This window comes from Protopterus annectens, chromosome 4.part0 (assembly GCF_019279795.1).
Source record: "Protopterus annectens isolate FY-2018-M chromosome 4.part0, PAN1.0, whole genome shotgun sequence".
NCBI classification, from domain to species: Eukaryota; Metazoa; Chordata; order Ceratodontiformes; family Protopteridae; genus Protopterus; species Protopterus annectens.
The window spans coordinates 136,081,588-136,106,022 of NC_056733.1; the positions used below are offsets into that span (position 1 = coordinate 136,081,588).

Below are 24,435 nucleotides of genomic sequence, written 5' to 3' on the forward strand. Positions count from 1 at the left end.
TGAGGATCCTTCAGTGGCTTCTGTTCACACAGTGGTCTTTCCAACAGCTGCCCATGTCTCACATGATCATGATTACAGAAGCATGCAAAAGGCACCTTTCCTGGTGGATGGTCTCCCCACTAGTGACTCAGGGCAGACCCTTCATTCAGCCCCCTCCGGTTGCCACAGTTACCTCAGATGCCTCCCTGATAGGGTGGGGGGGGGGGCATTATCAGGGCAGGACAGTCCAAGGCACTTGGCAGCCTCACGAGTATCATCTGCATATAAATGTCCTAGAAATGAGAGCCGTGCTCCTAGCATTGCAAGCTCTTCAGGACTCTCTCCCTTCTGGGACCATTGCAATTCAAACGGACAACATGTCAGTGGTGTGGTACATCAACAAGCAGGGCGGAACCAGGTCCTACCCCCTATGTCGAGAAGCACTCAGACTCTGGCAGTGGGTGATTTCCTCCCAACGATTTCTGATTGCAAAGCACATCCCTGGGAGGTCCAACGTCATAGCGGACAGGCTCAGCAGAGCTATTCTCATGCCTCACGAGTGGTCTCTGAATCAGGTAGTTGCGGATCTGATCTTCCGCAAATGGGGACAGCCTTGCTATGATCTTTTTGACACCCCCTTCAACAGCAAATGCTGCAACTACTTCTCTCTTCTTCCGCTTCCAGGTCACACACGCAGAAATGCTCTAGTCCACGATTGGCCTCAGGGACTTCTTTATGCCATCCCTCTGTTTCCCCTGATACTGATACTCATACAGAAAGCAATATCGTTGGGTTGCAAAATGATCCTCATTTCCCCCTACTGGCCTCAACAGATATGGTTTCCGTTCCTGCACCATTACCTTCTCGATCAGCCCTGGACTCTGGATCCGATTCCAGACCTACTGATTCATCAATCAGGTGGGCTGCATCAATCCCTCCAAACACTGCAGCTCACAGCTTGGTTGCTCCACTTCCAACCTTAGCCAGGCTTCCCAGCATTTCCCCGGCCATACGTGAAATTGTCTCCTCGCACAAGTCCGCCACTAGAAGGACTTATGCTAGCAAATGGAAACATTTTTCTTGTTGGGCAGAGGCTAGGAACATAGATCCCTTTTCAGCCCCAGTCCACGAAATCTTGGAGTTCCTAGCAGAACTTTTTCATTCTGGGTCCGCTTCTGCTACAATCAGGGTTCAATTAGAGGCCATTTCAAACTTTCATGTTGGGTTGCCTAATGCAAACATCATGTCTCATAAGCTATGTAAAGCTTTTCTAAGAGGGACTACTCTACTTAGACCCCCAGCGAGAGATCCCCCTCCTCCTTGGGACCTAAATTGTGTACTAACCTCCTTAATTTTGCCCCCTTTTGAACCTGCAGCATCCTGCTCCATTAAGTTTCTATCCTGGAAATCTCTCTTTCTGGTAGCTATTACTTCAGCCAGATGCGTCTCTGAACTTCAGGCACTATGTGTCCGTCCTCCATACTTAGTTTTTCATAAGGACAGGGTTGCTCTGAGGACTAATCCCTTTCTGCTCAGAAAATAATTTAAACCAATCTATAGACCTACCTGTGTTTTTTCCCAACCACACCAACAAGGCAGAATACAAATTACATCAATTGGATGTTCATAGACAACTGCGTTTTTACCTGCATAAGACGAAGGATATAAGGAAGTCGGACCAACTATTCCTTTCCTATGCTCTGGGCAAACAAGGTCTCCCAGTTTCCAAAGTGCCTTATCAGGTGGTTGTCTCACATTATTACCTTCATCTATCAACTGAGAAATAAAGAGTTATCTATCAAACCAAAAGATCATTCTACAAGGGCTTTGGCCACCTCTGTAGCCTTCCAGTCTAGGTTGCCCATGGACTCTATCTGTGCAGCTGCTACGTGGGCAAACCCTCATACCTTTATTTCTCATTACAAGCTAGATATGGTCTCCAGGAGCAGAGCTAACTTTGGTTCCACTGTTCTGAAAAGTCTGTTCCAATGAGCCGCCCAGGATTATAGGTGCTAGGGACGCTGTCCCAACCAGCAAGAATGAAGGCGAGATAGACAACTTAACATAAAGAAGTTATGTACCTACCATAGCGTTCCATGTTAGTTGTCTTCATCTTGCCTTCTTTCTTGCGTCCCACCCTCCATCCCCCTGTCCTATTGGACCGAGAGGAGTTCAAGTTTCACTGGCTGAGTGTTCTCTGGTTGTTTCCTCTACTGACTTAGAGAGCATGACAGGTGTGCTCAACATTTTGTTTGGAGAGGTTCATTCTCTAGCTATGGCTAGAGTAACCTATTTCAAATGAGATCTGGGTAGCTAGCACTAGGTATTATGGGATAAGGGGTAGCCTCAAGCCAGTAAACAGCTCTCGAGCTATAGAAGATGGCTGAACCAGCAAGAAAGAAGGCGAGATGAAGACAGCTAACATGGAACGTTATGGTAGGTACATAACTTCTTTTTGTATTCCGATCAAAATGGAAGAACTTGTATATCTCAACATATCATTCAATTATATGTGTGTAGAGTGGGCATCAAAATCCTCAGTGGAAGTGGAAGAATTGCATTTCTGAAAATGATGTTACCGGTACTGACTCAAATAAGCATTTGAGGTACAGAGGTTTAATGGAGGCATACATATTTTGTGAAAAGAGCACAGTTAGTTTTAAATGTCTAATATGAGACTTTGCTTCTTCTTACTGCATGTGTGTTGTGTAGAACGGAACTAGACAGATGCTAAAGAAGGTATTCTTTTCTGAATCTATAGTTTTGCAGATGTGCCAAGACATACCTCTCAGTCTCTCAGATCAAGAAATCTGGACAAAGCCAAAAATAATGGAGGTGGGACAAAGGCCCAAAAATAGGGACAGATTTTATATATTGCTCCTGAAACTCAGATAATTGCTAGAATAACATGTTTTTCATATTATATATTTTCTGAGGGATATGAAGTCTGAAATTCAAATGTCTGACATTATTTATTATTATTTAGTGACTTCAATCTTCATGTTGGCGTCCCACAATTCCACTGGAGTGGGCAGGGTTACATGAGTATTATGCAAATCTTATATTAATCAGTGCCCCAATTTTTGGCCATTTATACCTACTTTTCATGGGCCTTTGTCCAGATTTTTGATCTTTCCTGGTTGAGAGATATGACTAGAGTGAATCCCAAAACATGGAGACTGAATGGCCAAGAAAACAGACTTACATATATTAAGTCAGTGATGGCCATTTCCCAAATTATTCCCTTTTCTCCAAAATGTGGTGATCTCACAGTTGCTATATATAAGTTTGGGGGTTGTGGGGGCTTGCACCTTGCAAAAAAAAAAAAAAAAAAGATTAAAGGAGAAGAGCGATATTTGAGATTTGCTCTTCTCCTGAGCTTTCAATCTTTTCTTTCAGTCTGTCTGCGCTCAACATTAGGAGGGATGGCATTTTAATAGAGAGCCTGTGTTGAGTGGTGAGAGGCAGAGGTGGAAAGAAAAAAAATATTCACTTGGCTGAGAGTGACAGAAACAGTCTGACTCATAAGTGTAATGGAGCATTTTCACACTTTTAGAGTCATATACAAAATAGGGGCAAACCAAAACTTAAAACTAGAAAATGATTTAACTGGATTGGGGATGAGTTTTGAGTGAAAGTGTGCTTATAGGAACCTGGTCAAATTATGTGTCTTAAGAGGCAGACCTGGCTCAGTCAGTGGCCTGTCCAGATACCACAAGCCAGCTCCCCACTGTAGCTCTTCAACTCATCATCAACCCCCCCCCCCCTTTTCCCCATGTTTCTACATTGGGTCAGGGTGTTGTGTCAACTATCACCATCTCTCTCTATTCATTCCCAGTTGGCATAATGGTTAAAGTCTTTGCCTCCCATACACAAGGTGCACGGTTTTGATCCTGACCTCTGGCCAATGCCTGTTTGGAGTGTCCATGTTTTCCCTGTTTTTCTGTGGGGTTGTTGTCACTTTTGAAAATCATGCCGAATGTTTCCATCTCAAACTCACCAAAGAATGGAGCTGTGGGCAGCAGCCACACAGACTGTACATGGTGCTTTATAGTGGGAAGAGTTGTATAGACTAATCACTTTTGCCATCTACTGTGGTGCACAGTAAAGGACAGCATGAGATGTGAATACATAATGAGGATGAGAAAATGTTCATGCTGTTTTTGCCCCCCCATCGTCTTCCCACAACCCTTAAGCATAGCCCTACTGACTAATTTTTCCAGTATTTCCTGGCATCTGAGGGCATGGTAGGCTAAAGCTGGAGACTATGATGAGTCAGAAGCATTTGGCAGATTTCATGTTTCGAAATGAGCCAGCTTGGTCTGCTTCGTGCACTCTTTAGCACGGCACAAAGATGATGGAGTGCATAGATTATCTAACTCATTCAAGCCTATAGCATCTTTTTGTATACTTCCAGTTCACACCCAAAGCTCAATATGGCATTCAGAAATTTCTTTGGTCTGACTTTCCAGCTAATAATAGGCATTATTAGAAAGTGCTAGGGGCTATTAATAAATTGACACTATGGCTGATAACCTAGAATGTCCTGCAGAAGAGAAATTGACTGTTCATCACTTATTATTCATATGTTCATATTTATGTTCATAATTTCATAACTGAAAGGCCTACATGTTATTATGGGGTATGGCCTACTTAGAGGCGATCTCTGCTTGACTTACAAAGCTATGTTTGACCCAGCTCTGTTAGAAATGCTACATCTAAAGAAATCCCAATCCCTCCACACCACATGCTCCAGAGACCTCAACCTCATTACCACAACCAACAGAACATATTCGAGGGACAGATTCATAACCCAGAGACTGCCCATGCTATGGAAAAGACTTCCCATACATGTCAAATAGAGCACCCTACTGGCCTCTTCAACAGAAATCTTGATGAGTGGATGGGAAATAGAAAATTCACCCCAGGGATCACTCCAATGGCTCTACTCGACAGAGGCACTGGGAACTAAGGTCAGGTGGCATGATGCCAGGGTAATCCTATGGGCTAGACTTGTAAAGGCTCTGGGGTCATTAGCCTAGTACACACCTATGAACCTATGAACCTATATACCATGTTGGGAGACAGGATAGTTCATTGTCAGTGTCCATATCATACTATACCTGATGTATTCTTGTTTTTTGTTAGTGATTCTGAAAATAAACAATATTTCTATATGTACATAATACTTCAAAAAACAAATAACTTGCAAAATGTTACATGACATCAGGTGAAAACTAAGATGTTGAAGAAAACTGTCTTTCAAATTTACGAAATATTCAGTGTTGTTTATATTGCTAATTATACAGTTAAGCATGTTTTCATACTTCTGCAAATATCTTAATAAACATGCAGTCATAGAGGAATTTCTTGTTGTCATATTGTGAAAACTTTTGTCTATCCAACAAAAATGTTCTAACAATATACTGTATGTCTAGGTTATACAGCTTCCATGATATGCAAATTGTTTGTGAAAATTCAGCAAAAAGTATAATTTTGAGTTTGTAAGCATTATAATATATTATCATATTTATAGAAAGACTAATGATGGACTAACTATTACCACTGCGAAGAACACTTCTTACTGATAACATTGTAATCTGTACAGTTTTAAAAGCTTTTATTGTTCACAAAATATTTACTTTTATTATTATTTTTCAGAAAATGCTCTGGAATGGAAGAAGTGTGTGGGCTGCTAGAGGTGTGACATTCCACACCACTTAGGTGCTAATTAATTAATTTACAAAGACAAATTATTTATTTATTTCCATTTTCAGGTTTAATACAGCAGAAATACAAAAAAAAAAACCCAATAAATTAAATCAATATCAGTGCAGCAGTGGTGATATAAGAGCAAGCATGTAGAGAGGTGTAAGTAAGGAAAACATGTAGCATAAATGAATACATTCAACAGTAAATGTGATACAATAATTCAATCAATAAAATTAGTAAGAAGAATACCTCTGGATTGTCAGCATACCATAGTATAATGTTTATATGGAGAAAATAATACCCAAAGAACAAGGTATTTACAGTTGGGCGTGGGACGTGAAGGACAGTAAGATGTGAGTCAAATGATGGGAAACAGGGAAAGGAAAGAGAGAGAAAAAGTGTATGTTTGGGGGGAGGTGAGGCAAGGGAGAAGTGTGCATTTGTCTCCTAGCCAGCTTCAGAAGATCTGGGCAGTAATACAAGAGTTAAGGAACATGTTTACTGGTAAGCCGAGGTGCACCCACCTAATAAGGCACCATGTCAGAAAGACTCAACGAACAGGTCCCTTGTAGTGTGCCTGAGTGAGTTAAGCAGACCCTGACAAATGAACTAAAGAGATGTTGGATCAGAGGGATAATCCATAAGTTCAACACTTTTACTTTTGGTTAATCACGTGATATGAAAAAAATATAAGTTTATAAATATCATGTTCTTTTATTTTTAATATACAGTAATAGAATATGTTCCTGATGTCTAATCCGAGTCGGTCTTAATTTCAGAAAGCCAGCTCAGGAAGAAGGCTAAATAGGCTGAGGGGCTTACCAAAATGGCCAAATGGAACCCCACCGTTGCTAGGGCCAGCCCTACATATGCCCTTCTATTATTCCTTTTAAACTGATTTTCCAGTCTGTCTTCACAATATTTTCCAAATTCCTCTAATTGATTGTTATAGTTATCATGCACTATTTTATATGCCCTACTAATTATCTCATTTTTAGCAGCAGCTTCTGTTCTAAATTGAATTAAAAACTCTACCAGAGTAAGTCTTTCACTGAGGACTCCCCTTTCCTTTTCTCTTTGCTTATACTCTGATATTAATTTCTGATAGGGAAGGCAGTTTCTAATCTATATTTCAAACTTCTTGGCCTCATCCCACTCTATTATCTTTCCCTATCAAGTTATTTACTTCCAATACACTTGCTCCTTTGCCAGTTTTCTCCAGTAAATTCCAGGCTATTTTTTGTAGTTCTATGTGTAGTCATCTCCTTTTTCCCCTTCTTGTGTTGGCTTAGTTTTTAGAATATGTCCTGCAGCTTTATGAATATAGTATTATGTATGGTGGTTATTATTTTCCTTAAGGTCCTGCATTCAAAATCCAACTCTCGCTTTATTTCTTGAACTTCCCCCTGCCTCATCATCATCCCCTTTCACTTTAAATTATGTAGCTCTAAAGTATCCCTTCAAATCAGGTAGTCCTAAACCACTTTTTTCAATTGACTGGATCAACTTAGCCTAGTTATCTCACTTACATACATACATGCATACGAATATTTCAAGAACGGGCATTAATGCCCTTTTAGCTTGCCAAAATACCATAATACTTGTGTCCAGGCTGTTCTTAAAAATATCTGAACTAATACTTGCTTTAGTGTAGTTTGCTAGTCTGTTCCATACATCAGCTACTCTGTCAGAGAACCAATTAGTATACTTCTCATTCCTATAGAATCTTCACTTTTTTAATTTCACCAAGTGTTTTGGGTTTCTAATACCATCACAGGAATGGACCCCATTCCTAAGTCAAAGTATGATTAAAATTCATGAAATTAGTATTGTTTCAATCTTTGATGTCAGCCAGAAATGGTCTTTGCAGCATCTGTAATGTGCCCAGTAATGACTCCTTCTGCAGTTCGTACAGAGTTACATGCATTGGTAACACATCTAAATACGACTGTAGATTCTTTTTTATAAGATCCATTGCTCCTACTGCTATTGAAACTATCTTCTAAATAGGTTGTCTGATGATGCTCTAGTACTTTTTGATAACCCCAGATATTCCCGGAGGTAGTTTTCTCTAAATGCCCTTTATACCTGAATAAGATCTCTTAGATATCTATAAGAGAGACTGTACAAGCTCATATATTTTAGTCTTTCATAATAACGTAAATTTTCACATCCATGGATGCCCTTAGTATATTTCCACTGTACTCTTTCCAGTTTACTCATGCTTGTTTTCTTATAGGGTTTCCATATTGTTAATCCATACTCAAGTTTGGGTCTAATGTAACTGACAAACAATTACTTCATTTTTGATTTCCTAGACTTTATAAATCTTTTTACACAACCTATAGTTCTACAACTATCATTAACCAATGGATATGATTAGAAAATCTCATAGCTGGAGCTACCCATATACCCATGTCATTAAATGAGTTTATAGTTTCAATCACTGTGTGCTGTATTAAATATTCACCTTTCAATTTATGTCTCCCAAATCTTAGTTTTTGATGTATTTATCAGCATATTATTCTCCTGTGCCCAAATGGTCAATTTAGTCAAGTTATTTTGCAAACATGCCTTATCTGTAACACATGTAATCAGTTTACCCAATTTCCGGTTGTCTGCATATAGACTGTGGTACACACCTCAGATGAAAAAGTTAGGTCTGAAAGATACAGTCTGAACAAGTAATGGCCTAGGACAGAGCCATGTGGGACACCCAGACTGTAACCAAGAATTTCACCTGTCCATTTACTGTATGATACTTGCCATGTCATATTTGTAAGCCATGCAGCTATCCATCTTATCAAGAGTACATCATTATCTAGTTGTTTGAATTTATTGATCAGTGTTTTGTGTATGACCTTGTCAAATGCTAAAGTTAAATCTATATAAATTACATTACAGCACAAGTTTTCATTCATAGCTGTTATTATTTTGTTACAGAACATTATGTTACAAGTGGTAATAGATCTATTTTCAACATATGCATACTGATATATAGTTTCAAGTCCCACCCTATCCAGTTCTGACAATAACTGATCCAATATTACCTTCTCCATTATTTTTCCACAACATGAAAATAGATTTAAGGCTCTGTATGACTCTGGGTTTGTCCTACTCCCTTTTGCCTTAGAGAGAGGTTTAATAAGCACGTGTCCAATCTTGAGGATTCTCCCTATATTTATATGACTTAGTAAATAATAGATATAATGGTACTGTAAGTTCTTGCTAAAGTGTTCTCAGGTCATTGTTACTAATTTTGTCTCCTCCCTGTGCTTTGTTTGGATCCAGTTTGCGCAGTTCTTTTCAATATAATTATTTATTATTATTTGTTGTCCAGGAAAGTCCACTGGGCTTGAGACCCATTTTCAGTAGAGGCCCGGGGAGAAAAGCTCCAAGTTACATGAAAATCATTACACGACTTTGTAAGGAAACACAATTATAGTTATAAAAGCAAGTGAAATAATACAGAAAACTTTCTAAACAGCAAATATGTTGTAAAAAGGCACAATCCAGTAACAATGATTCCAGTATCTGAAGTTACCTGGATGTCATTAAGACAACTTATCACCCCTTTGTGGAGCCAAACTGTTTTGCATAAGATTTTGTAAATATATCTGTAATCTGTTGTGTTTGAGAATACATTTTAGAATCTGCACACAATTTATCAGTTTGTATGCCTGTACTCCTTCCACATCTGGTGTATCTATAAAAAGGTTCCCTGTTATGCTCAATATCTTTATATATATTTTCTTCAAATGTTTCTTGATCTTGTCTCACACTATGCTTAATCTCTTTGTCCAGCTTGTTTATTCCAGTTTTCAAAGGTGTAGTTTGACCTGTCTTCCATTTGTTATATTTTCTGTTTCTCACCTTAATTAGATATCTTTTTCTTATGAAACTATATCCTCCAATGTTGTATGCTTAGATCCTGATGTTAAAGATTTTTTTGATTTTTTTGCACTCGGTTTCTCTTTCAATACTTTCCACATTCCATCTGCAGTTATTCCACTGAACACCTCACTCCAGTTAGTTTTACATAGTAACTGATTTGCTTCCATATAATCTGTAATTAACCTTCTGTGCATTGGTTTAGATTTCAGTTTGGCAGAATTATCTAGCAACAAAGCAACATTTATAACCTGATGTTCACTGCATATCAGCAGTGGTAAAACTTGACTTGAATTAACAGTAATTTCTTTAGGAACACAAACAACGTCTAGTATGTTCAGTCCACTGGTAGTTTTTTTTTACAATCTGAAGGAATTGTTGTTCCTGAATATACATTGTGAATAATTTCCTTACTAATATCATTGAAACAATATTATTCCATTCTGTTTCTGGTAAATTTAAGTCCCCAGATAATATTATTCTTTCCTCCTGTGTTTCATGCAAGAAATGTATGACTTCCTCTAGGTCATATGCACTTGACTTTGGTGGTCTATACACTCCAACAATTGCTATATTTTCCAGGGTTGTCATTATTGTTACAGTTATACAGTCTATAGTATTGGTATTATCACTGAATATGTAATAATCACAGGTCTCATAACTATGTTTAATCCCTATAATAACACCTCCACCTGAATTTTTTGTTAGAATGTTTCAGTAAAAAGATTTATACCCTGACAGAACTGGTTTCCAGTCATTGTTCTTTAACCATGTTTCACAAACAATAACAACATCAATCTTGTAGGAACACAGTAAATTTTCAAAAAAAAATGTTATTATTAATGCTACTAGCATTAACAAACATCAGAGATGCATCAGATGTTGCTATCTGTAAAATGTTAAATTTTCAACCTGGCAAAAATCCTACTTAGTGTTTGTCAAATATTGCAAAATATCTGCTGCAAAAATTCTCTTCCCTGATCTTCACAAATGCACACCATCTTGTCTGAACATGTGTGCCCAAAACTAGGCTCGGATGCTCTACACATTTCCATTTTTTAAAACAGGGCATTTTTTCCATGTAGGTATTTACCCCAAACTTTTTTTTTCATTCATGGTGATCTGACTATCCTTTCTATAGGTGATTTGTGGATAATATGTCCTAACAATAAAAACAGAGCCATACTTCCTAACATTAAGGTGTTTTAAGGATTGTCTCACATCTTCTGTTTTTGCTCCTGGCAAGTATAGCACTATTTGTTGTTCATTATTTTCTTTGCAATAAGTATCAGTTCCTCTAATAACTGAATCTCCAATTACAAGAATATCTTTGCTGACCAGCTCTGAAGAATCTCCAATTTCTAATACAGTACTATGTGCTCTATCATTTGTTACAAAGAATAGATCTTCATCACCATTAGTCTTATTAATCCCACTGTTTTTACTATGTATTAAATTCTCATCCAGCTGGCATTGTAAATCCACAGATTGAGCCATGTAGTCAACATCTGTCTTTCTCTTATTTTTTTCTTACAGTAATGTTCTTCAATCCTTCCATGTTGAATTTTAATTTCTTCCTTTTCACCTGCTCCTTGCCTCTTTTTCTACCTTCTTTTTTGGAAATATTATGTCTTTTTTGTAGACTGAAGGTTTTCTGATAGTAAAATATTATCATTCCCTGTAACCTGTGTGTTACATAAAGCAGTGTCCTTTTTAGTACATATTCTCTTTACTCTACAGACATTAATCAGTTTCTTTTTCTTCCTTGTTATTTGTTGTGAATTTCTTCCTTTCTTTCTTTTTTTTTGTTTCCTTCTAAACAATCTGGATCCTCAGAATGCTGAATACTTTATCCAGAATTCAAAAGTTGTCAGGGGCATTATCTTGTTTCATAGGGGTTGAATGATCTTTACGGGCAATAGATGTATTATTTCCTAAATGTGTTCTATTTATTCTTTGCCTAACATTATTTATCTCACCAGTCCAGTCTTTAATATATGTAGCAACATTTCTCCAAGCCATGCTGATTGCACAACAGCAATCATCATCAAGTCTAGATTTACTTTTAACAATGGTACGTAAATCATCCAACTTTTGACACAAGGAACACAGATCACTAGTGTTATCAGCTATTACCTGTAAATATGCATAGCATTTATTACACTATACAAGATATTTGTGCATTAGGCAATCATTAATTGCATACTTATTTAAGGAATCCACATTCAGCTTCAAACAAATAAAATATTGTAAAAGAAAAGAATAATCAAAATGAATAACCACAAAATTCAAAGAGAACTTAAATCAATTTTTATGACAAAAATCACCCAAGCAATATACAACTAAACACTAAAGTAAGTATAGTGCAGTTATTCTGACCATACAAGTTCTGTAAGCCAGACAAAAGCTGTAGTTCCTTTACGGCACAATAGCTTCTGCTCACTATTGCTCATCGCAGTCGCATTTTTTTTTAACAATAAAGAGCAGTAAATCACAAACCAAGGTAGGATTGTTCAGATATGCCCCAGGATTCAGCAAGCTCTGGACGGTGTGCAGGAATAGTGCAAGAGCTGCTGCAGGCAATATGGCTGCCGTGCGATCCAGGAATAAGCTCCCAGGATGTACACAAGCACTCCAGCACTATTCTTGCACGGACACAGCCCCTGTATTCTAATTACCTCATTTGCTGGTAGAAAACATGCAAATGAGGTTAATTAGTGATCCAGGAAGCAGGCAGGCATCCGTGCAGGAATAGTGTAGACTGCAAAAATGTATTCAGCCAGTAGCTGAATACATTTCTGCAAACTACAAAACGGAGGCATGACAGCTCGTACAAACCCATGCATTAGAAGGGTTAGGCATGCCAAAGGCCATAGACATGAAAAGTAATTTCAAAATTATAAAAATTAACCTTTTTTTGTTGGCCGATTTTGACCGTTTAAGCACAGGGCAGCGGTGCGCAAATGGGATTGGCATGAAAATAATAAAAAAAGCTGGAAATAAGCTTTTAAACCAAAATCATCATTTTGCCATAGTAGTCAATTACATGCATAACACAACAAGACCATGGAATAGTGGTTGCTAAGGGGGAAGGCTGAGTATTGGTTTTGTAACCATGCATTAGCAGTCAATCCTATGCAAATGAGGGCAATGATACTGAATCATAGATTTCCCCTCAGTGCTAGCTTGCACCAAACCGTGTCGGTGCAGTAATACCCTGGTGTAAGCCTAAGAGCTAGATGACTTCATAAGGGGGTGTGTCATGCATGCTGTAAACTTATTGGAGTTCTGTGAACCGTGTTTGCCCTTAGCTAAGCACAGCTAAGGAAGGGGGTGTGTCTGAACCTGCCTGGCAGTATTTACATTGCCTAAATGGGTGTGCGCACCATGCACCGGGTTTTAAACAAACAAAAAAATAAATAAATAAACCAGGAAATAGTAGCTCCGTTCACATCTGAGCACTGGGTTTGTGCGGCGTGCCTCAGGGCTTAAACAGGAAGGCAATGGGAAGGGAAAACAGCAGTAGGAATGTAATCAAGGAGAAGTAGCATAGCTGGCAGGTGAAATATATCAGAACCAGCCAATTACACAGGCAACAGCCCAGTCCAGCATAGCACGCTACTATAAACTATGCAAACACCTTTCCCTCTGTTTTTTCCCAGAAAACTCTACACCACCGGTGAACACAAACGAGGAAATGTTACCTAACAAAAGCAACAAAATGATAGGGGCTGCTTTTGCTCTCATAAATCAATATGTGGAAGAGGCTGAGGGTGGTGAGGATGAGAATGCTGATGACCAACCCACAGTGAGGAGAAGGAGAAGAGTGTACAGACCCAGGATAACCTACCAGGGGCTACATGAGCTGGAGATAGTGGAGTTCTATAGGGTGGACAGGGACCTCCTACAGCAAATTGTTGAGCTGTGACAGCCATGCCTCACACACACAACCAACAGAGGAGAACCCATCCCAGTGGATACCAAGGTATGTGTAGGCTTAAGAATACTAGCCACAGGTACCTTCCATATGCCAACTGGGGATATCATGGGGATCTCACAGGCATCAGCATCCAGGGTACTCTACCAGTTCCTGGATGCCATGTTAGCACATGCCGGTGAGCACATATTTCCACAACACCGATGAGGCGTTGATCAGCAATATGTGTCTCTTCCACCAAATAACAGAATACTCCGAGGTAGTGGGTGCTATAGACTGCACACACATAAACATCAAAGCACCACCTGGTGAGTGGGGTAGGGTCTGCATAAACCTCAAGGGCTTCCCCTCCAACAACTGCCAGGTTGTGTGCAATGCCCAGGGCATTATAATGAATGTGTGTGCTGGCAGGCCTGGAAGAAATCACGACTCCCACATCTGGCATATGACACAGCTTTACCAGAGATTTATCAATGGGGACATCCCATATGGCCACCTAGTGGGGGATGCTGGTTACGCACTGGAGCCATGGCTGATGACACGCATCAGAAATGTGCACACACCCGGGCAAGAACTCCATAACGAGGCACACGCACAAACCGGAATCATAACTGAGCGTGTATTTGGAATGCTCAAGTCACAGTTCCAGTGCCTAGACATATCCAGTGGAACCTTGCAGTACTCTCCAGCTACATGTACCCAAATTGTCATTGTATGTGCCATGCTACACAGTATGATCCTGTGGAAACAGCTGCAGCAGGAACAGCAAGGGGCAGGGCCACACAGACCCCCACCATTGCCAAGGTCAGCACAGGCACAGAGTGACTCAGAGGAGGAACAGCCAGAGCCTGCCCCTGTAGGCAGAAGGAGGCATGCCCAGTATGTCCACGCTTTGGCAAAGAGGCAACTCATAGCACATACACTGACACGGTAGGAACCCAGAGAATGACACCTCTCTCTGACACGCACATACAGTAAAAGGGATGCCAAACATGACACTACCTGTGCATAACCATGCATAGGGAGTGTACTATGTGCATCCAACATAGTCAGCTCTCTAGCACCATCCTCAATACTGGCACAGCCACAAGGTAAGTCACTATCACTATCAATTGCTGAATGGAGTAGTATGTTTTGCTTCTTGTATCTATGGTATGGATGTGAGCATGCAAGGGAAATGGGTGGCTGAATGGGATGGCAGCAGATAGTAGACACCTATATGGGCAGCATGAAATCCATAACAAATACTGGTGTCAACATAGTAGGCACTGCTAGACAAGGTGACAAATCTCACTGCAGAACATGTGGTAGGCCAAATGTATGTTCATAGGACGCAAACATGCATGTCAGTGAGGCTCACATACCCAACAACAGTCTCAGCCAGCAGGACAGGTGTAGATGACCACAAAGAAAGGCTGTGCTAAGGCCTATGATTGATGGCAATGGAGAGCAGCCCCCCCTCCAGACCTACACAGACAGACTACAACAGGTCAGGCAGTGGGATGTTAGTTCTGAAGGGTAAGAAGTCTGAAACTGAAATGTAGGTCAATAAAACCTAAGATCTGTACTACATTGATATGCCTCTAGTCTGCATGATAGGTCAGAATACAGAATGAAATGGAAGCCAACAGAGAACCTGAAATTCCAGTAAAGTCATAGCAAATGTTTACAGTTGTCAGGTGTGCCCCCCCCCACAATCCTATGTAGAAATGTAGTAACATGTACGTGTGGGTATAATAACAATGGAGCACAGATTACCTGAGCTGGCCAAATTAGCAGGATAGATTGTTGCACATATACAATATGCAGGGCTCTGTGTGTTAGGTTGTTGTGTGTTGTATATTGTGTGAAAGTGGTCAGCATGTAGGTATGGAGGGTTGTGTCCCGGTGGCCAGTGGCCAGTACTGTTGATGACAGGGTCAAGTTCTAACAACTGCAGTACCAAACACAACGCATTCCAGCAAGACCCAATCCAGCAGTAATCCATACTAATTGTTCAGATGTAATATCTGTCACCATCTGAAAGATGGACATGGCATGAATGTGGGCCCAGACATACACACAGTACACAGGTGGAAGTACCCTAGACAGAGAGTGTATAAAATGTTACTGTCAAATGGACACGCGTTTGGAATTGTACATACAGTTTAGCAGCACATTAGTTGTCTGTGTAGTATGGAATAACTGATGTAGTCTGGCCAAACACTGGCAGACCACAAAAGGCACAGTTATGAAGTACTGAGAAACTGCTGATGTCCTCGCACAAGACAGCATAGGGGGAATGCCCCACACATATCTGTGAGTCAGCTGCAAGTAGCTTCCATAGCACACATGCACTCAGCTCACCCCACCATCAGCCACAGGTTCCTCACAGGTCATATCCCTGCTTTTGGGAATGTGTACAATATGACCCCCACTTCTGTGTAGGAATACCCACAGAATGCTGCATGCTGAAGAGGTGTCCCATGCAGGTGTGTCCCTAGCTGTAAGCAGCACCCTGCCAGCATCCACACCAATGGCTTAATATGGACAGAAACTATTGCCATTAACACCTTGCACATCTACCCTGTCACCCCAGGGGAATACAGTGGCTTGCAGCCTGGGACTGTAGGAGTGACAGAATGCACTGGCCTGCTACAGATGGCCTGTATCACTACCAAATGCCCTACAGTCCTCTGTCAAAGGCCTGTGTCTTACCCATACTGCTGATGTATGTTATCTCATGGGGTCCCAACTAACAACATAACACAGTCAACAGAACACAAATGCAAGGCCATAGTGACAAATCCCAGTAGCATGTCCACCATGTCCTACTGCATGAACTGTGGGCCAACCCCTAAATACTGCTGGGATTAAGTGATATCTATAGGGATACTTATCAGATATTGCTTGCATAATGTTAGGAAGAGGATTGAATAATGGGGGGGGGGGTAGAAGCATGGACACCATGGAGTGTGTGAAGTCTGAAACTCTGATGTGTGCCCATACTATCCTGCCTGCAAACACAGGAATGGGTGGCTACAAACCTGCTCATAAACCACAATGTGAAGAGGTAATGACCAGATATATGAGTCCTGCCTCTGGGTAACCTGTGTGAATCTGTACAGCTGAGAGGTATGGCCACAGCAGGATATAGCCATTCTGTCACATCAATAGATGTACAAGTATGGGATCCTCAGCCACCACAGTACCAAGGTGCTGGGCCATTTACACAAACCCATCAGCAAGAGTCTGCAGCTCCCTCTCCAGAATTGCAGGATTTTGCAAGAATATGTAGGCTGCAGACCACAATACTTGACACAGCTTCATTCATCTTGTATTCCCCAGGAAATTACTGCGAGCAAATATGTGTATCTGTCAGTAGTTGATGACATAATACAACACAGTGTAAAACAGTACATATGTCTGAATATCTCTGCTAAAACCAAAACCATGTAGCAGAAGCAGTACAGACACAATTAGTTACAGTATCCCACTATCCTTTGCCCATTCTGACTTCATATTGTCAACCTATCTACAGATATCCTGCAGAAACAGGTTGATAGCTGTAGGTGTAGAACACAAATGTCTGTACTGGAGTACAACCTACATGGAATGGATTCAAACATTCAATACAGAAGGTCGCACTGGGCATGCTCCCACACTTACAGAAATGAAGCCCATGTCTGGCAACAACAGTGGACTATACATATCTGTCAGTCACAGATGTCTGTACACACACTCCACATTGCACACCAGTCATGCTTTGCACACACATCGGATAGGAATACACACATATATAAAAGGACAACACACCATAATAGTTCAAACATGCACAAACAGAGATGTGGGGAAGAGAGAGACAAACAGTGACAAAGAGTGTCCCATCATGAGGCCTGTCGCACCCACCACACATCCAATTGGCCACTATCACATGATGTGCCAATGTCTATCACTGTAGATATTTGCTTCTGGTAGCCCTAGCACTATGTCTGTGGTGCTTGTGATAACTGTGTAACATGATAGTACAAGTCATTATTCGTATAGCAGTCGTATACGCAGTCCTGTCAAATATAAAGTTGTGTGTGACTGAGTGTTGTGTGTGTGTTTCCAGAGGAATGGTTTATGGCCCATTCACACACACTGCACTCCCCATTGACCTAGTTTAGCTAGCCTGCTGATGTCAGTCACCTTGAAATATCCCTTTGGACAAGGATCATCCCTATATGGCACATGCAATAACTGTGTAATCCTATAATGTGATGTACTAGTTAGGCAGGAGTTCTAATCCCAGACATGGCAACTGTGAAACTCTGTGTGTGTGTTTGTGTGTGTAGGGATCAATGCTTTTGAGGCCATTCATAGTCACTACACCTTCCATTGCCCTACTTTAGCAAGCCCACTGATGTCAGTCACCTTGAAATACCTCCTTGGACAAAATTCAGCCCTGTAAGCTCTGTGGCATGTGCAATAACTGAATAATGCTATAGTGTGATGTACTAGTTAGGTAGGAGTTCTAATCCCAGACATAGCACCTGCAAAACTCTGTGTGTGTGTTTGTGTGTGTAGGAATCAATGATTTTGAGGCCATTCATAGACACTACACCTCCCATTGCCCTACTTTAGCAAGGCTCCTAATGTCATTCACCTTGAAATACTCCTTTGGATAAGGGCTAGCCCTATAAATTCCATGGCGCTTGCTATAATTGCGTAATGCTATAGTGTGATGTACTAGTTAGGTAGGAGTTCTAATCCGAGACATGGCAACTGTGAAACTATGTGTGTGTGTGTGTGTGTGTGTGTGTGTGTGTGTGTGGCTGTGTGGCTGTGTGTGTGTGTGTGTGTGTGTGTGTGTGTGTGTGTGGAGAATCTATGCTTCTGAGGCCATTCTCAGTCGCAAAACCTCCCATTGCCCTACTTTAGCAAGCCTGCTGATGTCACTCACCTTGAAATACCTAATTAGACAAGATTCAGCTCTGTGGCATGTGCAAAAACTGCATAATGCTATAGTGTCATGTGCTAGTTATGTAGGAGTTCTAATCTCAGACATGGCAAATGTGAAACTCTGTCTAGGGATCAATGATTTTGAGGCCATTCATAGACACTACACCTCCCATTGCCCTACTTTAGCAAGGCTGCTAATGTCATTCACCTTGAAATACACCTTTGGATAAGGGCTAGCCCTATAAGCTCTGTGGCACATGCTATAACTGTGTAATGCTATAGTGTGATGTACTAGTGAGGTAGGAGTTGTAATCTCAGACATGGCAACTGTGAAACACTCTGTTTATGTGTGTAGGGATCAATGCTTTTGAGACCATTCACAGTCACTACACCTCTCATTGCCTTACTTTAGCAAGCCTGCTGATGTCAGTCACCTTGAAATACCTCCTTGGACATGATTCAGCCCTGTAAGCTCTGTGGCTCATGCAATAACTGCATAGTGCTATAGTGTGATGTACTAGTTAGGTAGGAGTTCTAATCTCAAAAATGGAAACTGTGAAACTCTGTGTGTGTATGTGTGTGTTTGTGTGTGTGTGTGTGTGTGTGTGTGTGTGTGTGTGTGTGTGTGTGTGTTTGTGTGTGTAGGGATCAATGATTTTGAGGTCATTCATAGAAACTACACCTCCCACTGCCCTACTTTAGCAAGACTGCTGATGTCATTAACCTTGAAATACACCTTTGGATAAGTGCTAGCCCTATAAGCTCTGTGGCACATGCTATAACTGCATAATGCTATAGTGTGATGTACTAGTTAGATAGGAGTTCTATTCCCAGACATGGCAGCTGTGAAACTCTGCGTGTGTGAGTGTGTGTGTGTGTGTGTGTGTGTGTGTGTGTGTGTGTGTGTGTGTGTGTGTGTGCGCTTGTGTGTGTAGGGATCAATGCTTTTGAGGCTATTCACAGTCACTACACCTCTCATTGCCCTACTTTAGCAAGCCTGCTGATGTCAGTCACCTTGAAATACCTCCTTGGACATGATTCAGCCCTGTAAGCTCTGTGGCACGTGCAATAACAGCGTGATGTACTAGTTAGGTAGGAGTTCTAATCCCAGACATGGCAACTGTGAAACTCTGTGTGTGTGTGTGTGTGTGTGTGTGTGTGTGTGTGTGTGTGTGTGTGTGTGTGTGTGTGTGTGTGTAGGGATCAATGATTTTGAGGCCATTCATAGACACTACACCTCCCATTCCCCTACTTTAGCAAGGCTGCTGATGTCATTCACCTTGAAATACACCTTTGGAGAAGGGCTAGTCCTGTAAGCTCCATGGTGTGTGCGATAACTGCGTAATGCTATAGTGTGATGTACTAGTTAGGTAGGAGTTCTAATCTCAGACATGGCAACTGTGGAACTGTGTGTGTGTGTGTGTGTGTGTGTGTGTGTGTGTGTGTGTGTGTGTGTGTGTGTGTGTGTGTGTAGAGAGTAATGCTTTTGAGGCCACTCACAGTCACTACACCTTCCACTACCCTACTTTAGCAACCCTGCTGATGTCATCTACCTTGAAATATACCTTTGGAGAAGGGCTAGCCCTATAAGATCCATGGTGTGTGCCATAAATGCGGAACACTGTAGTAGCAGTAACTACACAGCTATGGGTTTGAATCTCATCTGTGGCAAGCATTTGCGTGTGTCCCTCAGAGTTTTTGTCCCTATTTACAGCCAGTACACATCTCAGAGACTGACTTTAGCAGTCCTGCAGATATCATCCACCTTACAAGTATCTGTTGCGAAGGCTATACCATTTCAGTTCAGTGGTGTATGTGGTAAATGTGTAACATAATGGTCCGCAAAGTTAGATAGAGGTTTGAACCTCATCCCTGGCAAATGTAAATGTGTGATTAGGGTAATATTATTTTTGGGATCTCCCACCCACTACATCACCCAGTGCCAGTATTTACAAGGGTTGGTGATGTTCCTCACCTTAGAAGTAACTTGGGACAACACCCATTCAATAAGCTCATTGGCACGTGCGATAAAAGTGGTACACTGTAGTAGCAATACATAGGTAGGTGGGAGTTTGAATCTCAGTACTGGCAAGTGTGTGTGTGTGTGTGTGTGTGTGTGTGTGTGTGTGTGTGTGTGTGTGTGTTTGTCATCAGTATCCTGTGTGGAGGTTGCTGTGATTATGTAATGACAGGGTTCATTGTGTGGCAGGTTTTGCTAATTTATTATATTGAGGACCTACTGTATGTCACAATGTCCACCTTACAAGGACAACAGATGTCAAACAGCAGAGAGGCTGGTGTAGGCAATCCATAGCCCTACATGTGACATTATGGATCGGTGAACAATATAGGCAACCCTTGTATTACCCAGAGAACACTCTCCACTCATGTTTCATACACAAACACACTTGGCTAGGCAACAACCACTATATTGGTATTTCACTGAATATGCCCACAGATAGTAACCATGGTGTGATTGCAGTGGACTACATGCCTGTTGACCACAACACTGCCACTGACATCAGAATGTACTGTGATGTGTAACATCTCCTGAGTGTGTATTATCCAGCAAGTAAAAGGACATGGCACCCTGTTCCATCCCCATAATAGGCAAATAATTGCTTACAGTGGTCCTTTGCTATGTTCCCCACTGGACACCTGCAACAATTGTAGAGCCTGCAAATGTAACCCACAAAGGGAATACCTTGCCTCATACACATGCCCTGTATTGGCAGATGCCACTAACTCCACTAAATACCTGTATCATGCTGTCAATGTAGGTGCAGGCCCAACCTCAGTTCCATAGCCAGGTCTCACCACATGAGGTCAGGAATGCCACATCAGATGATAACAATCTGTCCACACAACATGCCCCAGAGACCCCAAAACATGTGCACAACCCAGACACTGTCCATGTTATGGAATATAGATCACATACATGGCAAGCGGTGCACAGCACTGGCCACCCACAATAGTAACCCAGATGAGTGGATGGTGAATACAATACCCACCTGTGTGGGCCATTCCAGGGACTACACCCCTGAGCCACACCGGAGACCATTGTCATGTGGCCTGATGCCAAGGTATTCCCTTTGCTTAGCCTTATACAGCCTTTTGGCACAATCAGCTACTACACACCTGTGAAGCAATGAACCCATGCATGTCAGTACTGGCAAGTGTGTGTGTGTGTGTGTGTGTGTGTGTGTGTGTGTGTGTGTGTGTGTGTGTGTGTGTGTGTGTGTGTGTGTATGTGTGTGTGTGTAATGATTTTGAAGTCATTCACACTTACTACACCTCCCATTGCCCTACTGTAGCACGCCTTCTGATCAGGGGCGGCTCGTGGCATAGGGCTGCCGGACTGCAGCCCCCTCAAAAATAAAAAAAGAAAGAAAGAAAAATGAAAAATAAAAAAAATTATTTTTTCAAAAGTCGCGGACTTCGCGCATGCGCATAGACCGAGTCCCGACTACTGTCAGTCTATGCGCATGCTCAAGGCAGTCCGGCCGTCCCCATAGGGGGACACAAGGAGACGTCTGTGCACTTTTACAGTGCACAGACCCGCCAGGATTATGGGTCGCGTCCGGACTGCAGCAGGGACTCGGGACAGAGCATTAGGGATCTCGTCGGCGTCGGGATGGAGCATTGGGATCTCGCAGGTCTTCAGTATTGCGCGGGAAGGATGTACGTTAGCTGGATGTATTCAGGTAAGGTGCCTTTTAATTTACAATGTTTATTTGTATGGAGTTTGTGCTTTTTAATTTACAATGTTTATTTGTGTGTGTATGGTGCTTGTGCTTTACTGGAGTTTGTGTATGGTGCTTGTGCTTTACTGGAGTTTGTGTATGGTGCTTGTGCTTTACTGGAGTTTGTGTATGGTGCTTGTGCTTTACTGGAGTTTGTGTATGGTGCTTGTGCTTTACTGGAGTTTGTGTATGGTGCTTGTGCTTTACTGGAGTTTGTGTATGGTGCTTGTGCTTTACTGGAGTTTGTGTATGGTGCTTGTGCTTTACTGGAGTTTGTGTATGGTGCTTGTGCTTTACTGGAGTTTGTGTATGGTGCTTGTGCTTTACTGGAGTTTGTGTATGGTGCTTGTGCTATACTGGAGTGTGTGTGTGTGTGTGTGTGTGTGTGTGTGTGTGTGTGTAAATGCCCCAGGTGCTTATGGTGGTGTGGTAGGGAATGCCTCAGGCTTGAACCCTGTACCCTGTATGCAGGTGTTAAAGACTTGAGTTCCCTACCCACCACCATTTGTAAAAAAATTTCAGATTTTTGCCTCATATTCGATCTGATCTGTTCCTCATAATATCTGTGGTTTGTAAATGCTGCAATGCTTGATATTTGATGGTGTAGTAGTAGCATTGTTGCCTCACAGCTGCAGGTTCTTGGGTTTGATTCTTGGCTGGGGTTCCTTCTTTGTGGGGTCTGTATCTTCTCCCTGTGTTTGTGTGGGTTTGCTTTTGTGTCCTCCCATGTTACAAAGACATGTCTGCATTATTTCTTCCTGGGCCTCTGCTGAAAATTGTTTATTTGTTCCAAGTCAGACTGTCCTGATTAAAAATGTTAAATAAAATTGACAGGCATTTGAATTTCAGACTTAAGGGTTTCTGAATGTTTAATTCCTTGTGTATTTGATGGTGCAGTGGTAGTATTGTTGCCTCACAGCTATAGGTTTTCTGGTTTGATTCTTGGTTGGGGTGGCTTCTGTGTGGAGTCTGCAGCTCCTCCATGTGTTTGTGTGGATTTGCTCTGGTGCCCTGCCATTTTACAAAGACGTGTCTGCAGTTTTAATCCCTGCTGAAAATTGGTTTTGTTCTGTCCGCAGTAAAATTGACAGGCATTTGAATTTCAGACTTCAGGTTTCTGAATGTTTAATTCCTTGCATAATTGATGGTGCGGTGGTAGTATTGTTGCCTCACAGCTATAGGTTTTCTGGTTTGATTCTTGGTTGGGGTGGCTTCTGTTTGGAGTCTGCATCTCCTGCCTGTGTTTGTGTGGATTTGCTCTGGTGCCCTGCCATTTTACAAAGATGTGTCTGCAGTTTTAATCCCTCGTCTCTGCTGAAAATTGTTTTGTTCTGTCCGCAGTAAAATTGACAGGCATTTGAATTTCAGACTTCAGGTTTCTGAATGTTTAATTCCTTGTATAATTGATGGTGCAGTGATAGTATTGTTACCTCACAACTATAGGTTTTCTGGTTTGATTCTTGGTTGGGGTGGCTTCTGTCTGCATCTCCTCCCTGTATTTGTGTGGATTTGCTCTGGTGCCCTGCCATTTTACAAAGACGTGTCTGCAGTATTAATCCCTGCGTCTCTGCTGAAAATTGTTTTTGTTCTGTCCGCAGTAAAATTGACAGGCATTTGAATTTCAGACTTCAGGTTTCTGAATGTTTAATTCCTTGCAGATTTGATGGTGCAGTGGTAGTATTGTTGCCTCACAGCTGTAGGTTTTCTGGTTTGATTCTTGGTTGGGGTGGTTTCTGTGTGGAGTCTGCATCTCCTCCCTGTGTTTGTGTGGATTTCCTCTGGTGCCCTGCCATTTTACAAAGACGTGTCTGCAGTATTAATTCCTCGTCTCTGCTGAAAATTGTTTTTGTTCTGTCCGCAGTAAAATTGACCGGCATTTGAATTTCAGACTTCAGGTTTCTGAATGCTTAATTCCTTGCAGATTTGATGGTGCAGTGGTAGTATTGTTGCCTCACAGCTATAGGTTTTCTGGTTTGATTCTTGGTTGGGGTGGCTTCTGTGTGGAGTCTGCATCTCCTCTCTGTGTTTGTGTGGATTTGCTCTGATGCCCTGCCATTTTACAAAGACGTGTCTGCAGTATTAATCCCTCGTCTCTGGTGAAAATGGTTTGTGTTCTGTCCGCAGTAAAATTGACCGGCATTTGAATTTCAAACTTCATGTTCTTCAGAATACATAGTAGCACAACCTTTTTTTCTAGCAATTTTCTAAGTTTATAAGATGAATATTTTAAATTTGTCCCTATTTTTGGGA

General features: G+C 41.5%; 1 protein-coding gene across 1 annotated transcript in view; it reads left to right on the forward strand.

Moving 5' to 3' along the window:
* LOC122800226 (dynein axonemal heavy chain 17-like) overlaps nucleotides 1-24,435 on the forward strand; it is a 17,083,451-nt gene that overhangs the window by 13,178,852 nt on the left and 3,880,164 nt on the right. The window lies entirely within an intron of this gene.